This window comes from Nyctereutes procyonoides, unplaced genomic scaffold (assembly GCF_905146905.1).
Source record: "Nyctereutes procyonoides isolate TBG_1078 unplaced genomic scaffold, NYPRO_anot_genome, whole genome shotgun sequence".
In the NCBI taxonomy this organism is placed as follows: domain Eukaryota; kingdom Metazoa; phylum Chordata; class Mammalia; order Carnivora; family Canidae; genus Nyctereutes; species Nyctereutes procyonoides.
This window is the reverse complement of record NW_026575046.1, coordinates 35683654-35694005: the sequence shown is the minus strand read 5'-3', so window position 1 is coordinate 35694005 and position 10352 is coordinate 35683654. Positions and strand designations below refer to the sequence as shown.

Below are 10352 nucleotides of genomic sequence, written 5' to 3'. Positions count from 1 at the left end.
TTTTCTGAATTGCTTTGCTTTCTGGAGAGGTGGGGTTAACCTCTGAATTATATCCATCAGGCTGCCTTCTACTGGCAGGAAATCAGGAAGCAGGAAGAAAGAGATCAGGGTACTTCTGCCTGTCTTCCCCTGCCACAGCCCCACAGTCTGGTAATAGATTTCAATTATTGGGGATCCCTGGGTGGCACAGCGGTGTGGCGCCTGCCTTTGGCCCAGGGCGCGATCCTGGAGACCCGGGATGGAATCCCACGTCGGGCTCCCGGTGCATGGAGCCTGCTTCTCCCTCTGCCTGTGTCTCTGCCTCTCTCTCTCTCTCTCTCTCTCTCTCTCTCTCTCTCTCTCTGTGACTATCATGAATAAAAAAAAAAGATTTCAATTATTACATCTCCTGTAGGACAGACCTTCCTCCACAGTACCAGATCTCACCGGAAACTCTACTTCTCTTTTTGTCGTTTTGTACTGAAGCATATGTAGTAGATTATCTGCAAAGATGGCCACTGGGATGCCTGGTGGCTTAGTCAGTTAAGCATCCAACTCTTGATTTTGGCTCGGGTCATGATCTCAGGGTGGTGAGACCAGGCACTGTGTCAGACTCTGTACTCAGCAGGAAGTCGGCTTGGGAGTCTCTCTCTCCTTCTCTCTTCTACTCCTTCCCCCTGCTCAAGCATGTACGTGTGCATGCACTCTCTTGTTCTGTCAAATAAATAATTAAAAAAAAAAGATGGTTACTAATGATTCATCTCAACTCTATATGCAACTGATGCTCCTCCCTTAAAAGGTTATATCTAGGGACACCTGTGTGGCTCAGAGGCTAGGCATCTGCCTTCAGTTCAGGGCATGATCCCAGAATGCTGAGATCAAGTCCCACATTGGGCTCCCTGCATTGAGCCTGCTTCTCCCTCTGCCCATGTCTCTGCATCTCTCTTTCTCTCTGTGTCTCTCATGAATAAATAAGTAAAATCTTTAAAAAGAAAAAAAAAAGGTAATATTTATTTCACCTCCCCTTGAAGCTGGATTTGCCTTATGACTTGCTTTGACCAATAGAATGTGGTAAATGGGATGCTTGGTCAGTTCTGTGACAACTTTTTAAAAGGCCTGGAAGTTTCCACTTTGACTTTTTTTGGGATCTAGCCACCTATTAACAGTTCACCCTAACTTATTAAATGAGAGGCCACATGGAAAGAAAGACAAACCCAACTCTCCTCTTGCCATTCCAGCCACTCCAGAAGAGGCACCAGGTCTATAAATGAACCCACCCTGGATCCTCATCCAGCACCAGCTGAGTTGCTCCAGAGAACCCCACCAAGTGCAGAGTGGGCATATGCCATTTCCACCAAGCCCTGCTCAAATTGAAGAATTGTGAGCAAGTAAATGGTGGTTGTTCTTTTAAGACACTAAGTTGTGGGGTGGTTTGTTACACAGCAATAAATAATTGAAACTGATAGTAATGACTCCTCACCAGTGCTACTTCTAAGTGCTTTGATGTCCTTATTAATAGCCTTAACCCTGACCTTGCATCCATAAATAGTTTGTTTGCTTCATTCTCTTCAAATAGACACTTTTGCGTTGAGTTGTTTTCTGTTCTAAGTTCTGTGACCCTGCCTAATACGAGTGAATAAATAGACAATCACAGATTCTGGTTGGTACCAGGATGAAAATAAGCAGGCTGCTCTGAGAAAGAATGACAGAATAAGGAATTCTTCCCATTAGGCTGAATATTTTAAGTCGAAAAACAAACAAACAATGGGAATAGCTCCCTTTTGGCCAGGCCTGCCTTCTATCATCCAATGTATTTGATAGTACCATTTGGAGGGATGTGATCCATACTGACCAAGAACAGGACTGAAAAATGGGAGCGATGTGAAAAGAGACTTTTATACAAGGTAGGAAAGCATAGGTTTACCTTGGTTAGAACTACTTTGAAATTAAGGCAACATATTTTTATCAATACAATTGGCAAAAATTCAAAAGAGCAATAGCATCTAGTGCTAGTGAAGACATGACAAAATGGGCTTTTCAATATGTTGCTTAGTGAGGGTGAGAACTGCTGTAATCTCTTTGGTATATAATCTGCCAATATCCAATTAAATAAAAAACACTTATCCTTCCCTGTTCCTACTTTTGAGATCTAAACACCATATGCAAAGATAGATGTACAGAGATATATTTTATTGTAACATTGTTTATAGTGGCAAAAACCAAAAATAGAAACAACCTAACTAGCCATCGCTAGGCAAATGGTTCGATAAATTACAGTCTATTCATATTGAGGAATTACACCAGTATTTAAAAGAATGAGTCATATCTATATTTATTCAGCTGGAGGGATATCCATGATGCATTATCAAATAGGTATTATATTATATTTTATTTTTTAAAGATTTACTTAGTTGAGAGAGGGAGAAAGCCAGGAGAGGGGCAGAGAGAGAGAATCTCAAGCAGACTCTCCATCAAGTGCAGAGCCCGATGCGGGGCTCAATCCCATGACCCTGAGATCATGACCTGAGCCAAATCAGGAGTGTATGCCCCACCTACGGAGCCACCAAGGCACCCCTCAAACAGGTATTTTAAAAAGCAAGCACTGTGTATAGCACGATCCTAAAGCAAAGCCTGCATATGTACACACAAATTTTTATTTATATTTATAAACATGGAGAAAGTGTGAAAAAGTACCTATCAAGTTTTTAACAGGATTGCCATACTGGGGTGAAAATAAATGGGAAAGGATAAAACTTTTCCTTATGCATTTTTGGATTGTTTCACTTGTTGAAAAAGGTGTTTATAACTTTTATTTTTAATTCCCTTGTTCCCACCCTTCCTTCCACCTCAGGCAACAATAGTTTCTCATTTATTTCACCTTTGATTAATTTTGCCTATTCTAGAATTTTATATAAATGGAGTCATAACTTTTTGTGTCTGGCCTCTTTCATTTGCTATCATGTCTGTGAGATTCATCCAGGTTGTTCTATATATTCATATTTTATTCCTTTCTATTGCTAAATCATGTTCCATTCAAATGATACAACACAACTTGTTTGTCCATATTCTATCAGTTGTGCACTTGCATTATTTCTAGATTTTGGCTATTCTGAATAAAGCTGCTATGAACATTCCTACATGAGAATTTTGATATAATTTCCATTGCTCTTGGATAATTACCTAGGAGTTGAATTGCTAGGTCAAGGGATATATACATGAGGATATATGAACATCTTTTACTTCTGTTATTTAAAAAAAACTAATAAAACATTTCAAGGAAAAAAATTGGAAGAAAGAGAATGAGTCTGTATCTTAAAAAGATAATAATACTTGCTATCTTTTTCCTATTCCCTCCCTTCCCAATAGGTGTCTGGGTATATCAGATCTTAGGCTTCCCAGGCCAGGTCAATGACCCACCACTCTTTAGGGTAAATTATCAAAGATGGGGAAATTTTAAAGTTATACCTGCTCAACAAGAACTATGATTAGATACTACTCATCAGAAACCATAAAAACTGCTAACACCTAGGAAATCAGCTTCCACAGTTAGAGATCACTCATGATACTTATATAACAAGGTGTCAGCAGAATAGATAGTTAGCATTAAAAAAAAGAAAAAGAAAAGAGGATGTTCTGAAACTAGTCAAATTAACACATCAAGAATGAGAGTAGAGGGGACGCCTGGGTGGCTCAGCAGTTGAGCATCTGCCTTCAGCTCAGGGTGTGATCCTGGGATACAAGATTGAGTCCCGCCATCGGGCTCCCTATGAGGAGCCTGCTTCCTCCCTCTGCCTATGTCTCTGCCTCTCTCTATGTGTGTCTCTCGTGAATAAATAAATAAATCTAAAAAAAATGAGAGTAGTAGAAATAACCTCACAACAAGGAAGGTGAAACTGTGAAACAAACCATAGTAATTTCCAGATCTAAACTGAAAGCCCAAGATGCTATAATAATCCACTCAATACCACAAAGACCTATCCTTGGGAAGCACTGGCTGGAATATACATATATTTTTAAATGTTAAAAAAAAAGGGACTGCCATGCTGTCAATGACAGATTTTAGGGGTACTTTCTGGGCCCATGGTTCCCACCCCAACACCCTTTTTTCTCAGAACTGGCCTTGAGTTTACCCCACATGAGGGTAACCGTATCAGTCTTTCTCCAGAATAACAGTGGTTTGGACCATGGATGGACTTCTGATAGGTTAAGTTTGGATTCTAAATGCCATGAAAAGCTGTTGAAGTATTCAGTGCAAATAGTAACATGGCCCAACTTATGATTTGATCAAGGAGGAACAAATTAAGAAACCTTTAGTTCACGTGAGAGATGGTTATGGTTAGCATTGGCAGTGGAGAAGGAACAAAGTAAGTTCTAAAGAGCCCGTCAATATCTACAAACTGGGGAGAGGAACAAAAGGTAATGAGCCTGAAATGTAGGAAAGACAGGAAAGGCAAGAAGACTGTGGAGTCTTGAATGCTAAGAGAGCAGGAGTTTCTATCTAGAATATTCTTTCTCTCTCTTACCTCATTAACTCAGAATTATCTTTCCACCTTCACCTTAAATGTCACTTTCCCAGAGAGGACTTTCCTGGGAATGAAATATGAATGAAATACCACTTCCACATTCTCTCATACCACCCCATTCTTTTCTTCTTGTAGCTTTCATCATAGTTTGAAGTGATAGATTTGGGGGAAGGTTTATTTGCTATACACCTCTCTCCTCCCTCACTGCAAAATTCACAAGAATAGGAATTTTGTCTGTTTTTCAAAGTATAATTCTTGGCAATGAGTTAAGTGTCCAAATATAAGTTTATTGAAAGATTTAATGAACCTGCTTAAACATCCTCACATCATCCATGATCTGTGCATACAGTTTAATGATGGTAATAGATCGGGGTGCCTGGGTGGCTCAGCGGATGAGCATCTGCCTTTGACTCAGGGTGTGATCCTGAGGTCCAGGATCGAGTTCTGCATCGGGCTCCTTGCAGGGAGCCTGCTTCTCCCTCTGACTATGTCTCTGCTTCTCTCTCTGTGTTGCTCATGAATAAATAAATAAAATAAAAAAAACAATGATAATAAATCTTATTTAATGAGTCCTTGTTACATGTCAAGCAATTTAGTGGGTTGTCTCATTCATTCCTCACAACACCATGAGTCAGGGGCCCTTATTAGCCCCATTTTCCCAATGAGGGAGCCAAGACCTGAGAGGCCAACTAATTTAGCCAACATTCCAGAGCTACACGATGTGAACCAAGGTCCTACTGATACCACAGCCAGTGCTCTGACCTTTACCCCACATTACACTGCCTCCTTAAACATCTTGCTGAGGTTTTTGTTTGTATGTCTATCTTCCATATTAGACTAGAAGGTCTATAGGTAACACAGGTTTTAGACATCTGTTTAACCCCACTGCACATTGCTGGTGCCCAACAAACATTGAGTGTTGACTCTTTGTTAACAAGAAAACATGCTTTATTCTAATGGACGCTCCCCCCCCCCCCCCCGCCCTAGTCTTTAGCCCTTTCATTTGCTTATAAAAAGCAGCAGTCAGGGTGCCTGGGTGGCTCAGTTGGTTGAATGTCCAACTGTTTCAGCTCAGGTCATGGTCTCAGGGCCCTGGGGTTGAGCCCCACATAGGGCTCCACGCTCAGAGTATAGTTTGCTTGTCTCTCTTTCTCCCTTTCTGCCCCTTCTCTTCTCTCTGCTTGCACACATCTCTCTCTCCCTCTCTCAAATAAATAAATAAAATCTTGAAAAAAACAAACAAACAGTGGTCTGTCCATCAGACTCCTTTGATGTCTATTTCAGTGAGCTCTTCCTCTAGAGTACAATTCTTTTGAAGAACTGATGAAATTCAAGGACTAGCAGAGCCTCTGTGTGAACTCTGGACACCTGTGGGCTTTCCCAAGATACTTGTCCTTATCCAGAAAGACCCTGCCTCAGAAACCCACCAGCACATCCTTTCTCATATCCACACCATTCACCCCTACATGTGATTTGACAATGCAGGAACAGTTCCCACAGTCACAAGCTGCCTCGTTGCTTTAATGACTGTACTTTGACTTCCTGTGAATAGAGTTTTCAGAGACCTAGACACTAGGAGCAGCATATCTACTCTGGACTCACCTATAGTCAAGAGACAGAGGGAGACAGAGCATCCCAGGAGGCAGGGAAATGATTCCAAGAGCACTTCTACCTCCATCTCACCTTTGGCCAGTGTCTGCACGTTCTTGAAGAAGGACTGTGAATGTGTTAGCCCTTTGGAGCACCTACCAGGCTTTCTGAGTAGGTCCACCTGAGCCCTGCTGACAGACCTGAAAGGAAACAGAATCTCAGCCAAGAGAGCCCAACCATCAGCAGAACAGAGTTAGCAAGAGTGTGTCCTGCTACCAGCTTACCTGCTGCATAATGCTGCAATCTGCTTAATCCCTTCTTTCTTCATTGTTTCTTTTTCTTATTATCACTCATGGTATTTTTTTCTCTTTTGCTGTCCCCAACTCAATTTTGTGTAATTTAGACCTTAAAGAGAAAAAAGGGTGTCAGACCCAGAAAGGGCATGGTGTCATCTAACTCAGGGCATCCTAAACCCTGGCAAAATCACTTAAGAGATTTTTTTAAAAATACAGATTTCTTTGACCTACCATTGTAAATAACTGGCACTTTTGTCTGCCAAGGCATGGTTTTCTTCAGAGTATCTCCAGAGCACTCTTTTCCCCCCACTCTTTTCCCACCGGTTCTCCTAGGTCTACCAACTCTGTAATATACACTTGTCTAGAGGTGATTGGTCCCATGATAGATACATGATTCAATCTGGGCCAATCAGAGTCCTTCCCTGTGTTATTAGACTTAGTGGATGAAAGACCAAAGTGTCTCTTCACCCTTGGTTGTCTAATTGAAAAAATGGAACCCATTCTCTGCAAAGTGGTACCTCTATTCCTGCCAACTAGGGGAAATTTATCTGCAATAAAGGATAATGAGCATCAGAAAGAGTTCTGACAGTATTTGCTAAGATCCTAAGGCAAATTTTATCTCTGAACTCCCTAGTCTCCTGTGTCCTGCATAAGCTAGTTTTGAGTTTCTGTCACTTGTGACCAAAAGTATAGAAAATAATATACCAGTGAATCAGAAACTCATGGGGCAGGACCAAAAAACCTTGACATTTTTAAAGATGTCAGGGAATTTCTGATGTATGGCTAGGTTTAGGATATTCTGGTAAAACAATACTTCAGTTAATAAGAAAAAAAAGCTGAGATCCACATAAGATAAGTGTTTTGATAACAATAATGAAATAGAATTTAGTGAGCACTTCCTACATGTAGGACCGACCCAGTGTGAACTGAGGTATATATGTTATTTTATTTGTTCCTCATTTTACTTTCAGTTTACTATGTCTACTACATCTATTTGTGGTATACTCTGTGGTTTTATCTACAATTGTATATCCACCACCTAGCACAGTCCCTGGAACATAGCAGGATCTTACTAAATACTTGTTGACAACTGAATACTTTTACAGAGTAATACAATTACTAGTATGACTAGTAGTAATAATAGTGGTAATAGCAGAATTGCTAATGTTTATTGAGTGTATACAGTATTGTTCTAGATTCTTTTTAAACATTATCTTTTTAAAATTGTCTGAAAAAGCCTTTGCAGGTTTCTATTATTGTCCATTATGATGAGAAACTGAACCACAGAGGTGTCAAATAATTTCCCCAAGGTCACACAGGTAGTGAGTAGCAATATTAAGATTCAAACCCAGGCAATCTGGCCCCAAAGTCTAGTTCGTAATCACTGTGGTATATGGGTTTAATTAGTTTATCCAAAATGACCAAGCCACTGAACAGCAGATGCAGTTTGAGCTTAGGTTTGTCTAAATTCAGAATCTACTCTCTAACCATTACTTTATACTTCCTTTCTGGCAGTACATGGTAGTCCTCAGCTATGGTGCCCCTGGGGTTATGCAATGTGTAATCTGCATGGCTCTTGTGGCAACTTTCATATGATTAGAAACCAAGTATCTCAACTACTAGAGAGGAATAGTCAGGTGTGACCAAAAACAGGACTCACTGAGCCAAATACTGAAACCAGGGTAGAACTGTTTGCCTGTCCTGTCAATTTGGTTATTGCAGGAAGCAAAAGCCAAGGGGGAATTAGAAGTGTAAGAGATTAACTGGGGAAAACACCTATGAAGAATAAAGGGAAGAGGGAGCAAGACTAGGTGGGGACAGCCTCAGACCTCAAGGAAGTTCTGACACCTGTTAAGGAAGAGAGAAGGGAGGAACATTGGGTAAGAAGACCGCCTGATGGCAAGGAAACTTCAAGGAATTCTGGGCGAGGCTGATGGGGAGCCCAGGGCAAGCTTGCCCAGTACAGAAGTCTTGCACTGAGGAGAAATGGCCTGACCCCAACGTGCTCACACGGTGCCTGGGAACAGCCCAGTAAAAGCATGGCCTTGGTGTCAGGTTGATGCCTGAGGAGTGGCTGCTGGAAGCTGTCAGCCATCCACATTCCTTGTAACTGGTTCTCTTAAAGAGAGATTTGGTCTGTGCCGTCCCATAGCTGCCACACCTGTGTAACAGGAATTAAGTTCTCGGAAGGAAACACCAGGGAGCCAACCACAGAAGATACGCAGTCAGCACCTACCACAGTGCCTCACACATCTGAGGACATTTGCTTTCAAACCTTGTGTTGGCTTGGCTGTACTAAAAGCGTCAGCTCATTTTGTGAAAAAATATGTTTTCCTGAAGAGGGGGGTGAGTGGGACATTTTCTCATTTATTTTTCTACAATGGACACATTTAAATTGCCACAAAGAAGTTACTATGGAAACTGCTCCCAAACTTGCAAGATATAAGGCAAAAATGGAACACTTTGTTGACATGCAAATGGTTAGTCTTTGGAGACCACTTTTTAACAAACTCTCCTTGTCTGGTTCTCCTGAGTCCATTAGGGACTCTCTTGAATCAAAGTTAGGCTAGTTTTTCGGTGTTACATTCTAGCCAGCATGACAACTCGGGGAATAAGTCTAGGCACTTCCAAACCTGGTGTTGAAACAAGGTAGACAGTGACATTTTACTCTCAAGGTGATTCTAGTGAGGCTGATTGTGAATTGCTATGAATGTGCAAACAGGCCCGGGGCAGGGAAGATGCTTATTTTTATGCCAGGCCCATTCTGTTGGTGTACCCTGGACCTGCCTGTTTGAAAGTTAACTTGCTGAGCTTTTGTTTTTGCAAGGTAGTTCTCTTCCTTATCTCCTCTGGCCACATTCCATCCTTTGAATCTCACTCGGGCTGGACAGTCCTTTCTACAGGAAACAAACTCCTCATTTGAAAGCCCCATTTCTCCACCTATCTCTGCTCATCTTTCTCTGCCTCTCCTCCCCCACCAATCCAATTCACTTTATGTCTGCCCAAGCACTCCTATCTTGACAAAGATTTGAGATAGATTTGTCCCAATTTCTGCTTTTGATACTTTTCTGTCTGGCAATTCTTTCAACTTGTCTCTCTTAGGCCTTAATCCTCTTTTTTTTTTTTTAAGGCCTTAATCCTAAAGCTGTATTGAAACCCTTTTCAAAGATGCTTCCAGTAACTAAGTGGATGCAGTGTGAAGGGGTGACTTGACCTGAGGAACTAGGGGTCAGAAGTTCTGGGTTCTTGATTTAGGATCATTGTTAACATGCATCATAACTGGCAGCAATTAATCTCCCTTCTCCCTTGTGAATCAGAGTCTTCATCTGTTCCCTCCACCAGATATTCTTTTCTTGCAGATCTTTTTTTATGGCAAGCTCCTTTTCATCATTCAAGTTTTAGCTTAAATATAGTGTCCTCAAAGAGGCCCTAAATACTCCCTGTTATTTTCCTCTAACATCATTCCCTATAATATTATCTTCTGTTTTCTTCAACCACTATCTATCTGCAATTACCTTAAATGTTTCCTTGATTTTTATATTTGCTCCAAAGACCCTTAAGATCCTAGAGAGCTGAGGGCTTGTAGGTCTTGTTCCCAACTACTAGCACACAGAAAATTCTCAGTAAGTATTTATAGAATGAAAAGCACTGTAAAGTTTAGGCAGTTGGATCAAATGAATTTTAAGGTTTCTTGCAACTTTAACATGAGCATTGTTTAAAAAAAAATGAATGAATGAGAAATGAAGTGACAGCAGCCATTACAATAAAACACCCAATGCGGTATGTATGTGTATACTTAGGCTTAAGAATAAATGGTTGTCAAGTTGTCGGATGTGTCCTAATGTTGCCTTTCTAGTTCCAGATAGAGTGTGAACTAAATGTCTGAGCTTTATGATAAAGTATCTAAAGAGGATATTAAGTAGCCGTCTAAATATAAGACCACTGCATCATAGTGGGATAGTAG

General features: G+C 40.9%; 1 long non-coding RNA gene across 1 annotated transcript; it reads right to left on the bottom strand.

Moving 5' to 3' along the window:
- Positions 1–633: 633 nt before the first annotated feature.
- LOC129509597 (uncharacterized) lies at positions 634–6410 on the bottom strand. Its single transcript, XR_008664377.1, has 3 exons — positions 6377–6410; positions 6186–6292; positions 634–693 (listed from the first exon to the last, which is right to left on the bottom strand). It is a non-coding gene; the product is annotated as an uncharacterized LOC129509597 (long non-coding RNA).
- Between the last annotated feature and the right edge of the window lie 3942 nt (positions 6411–10352).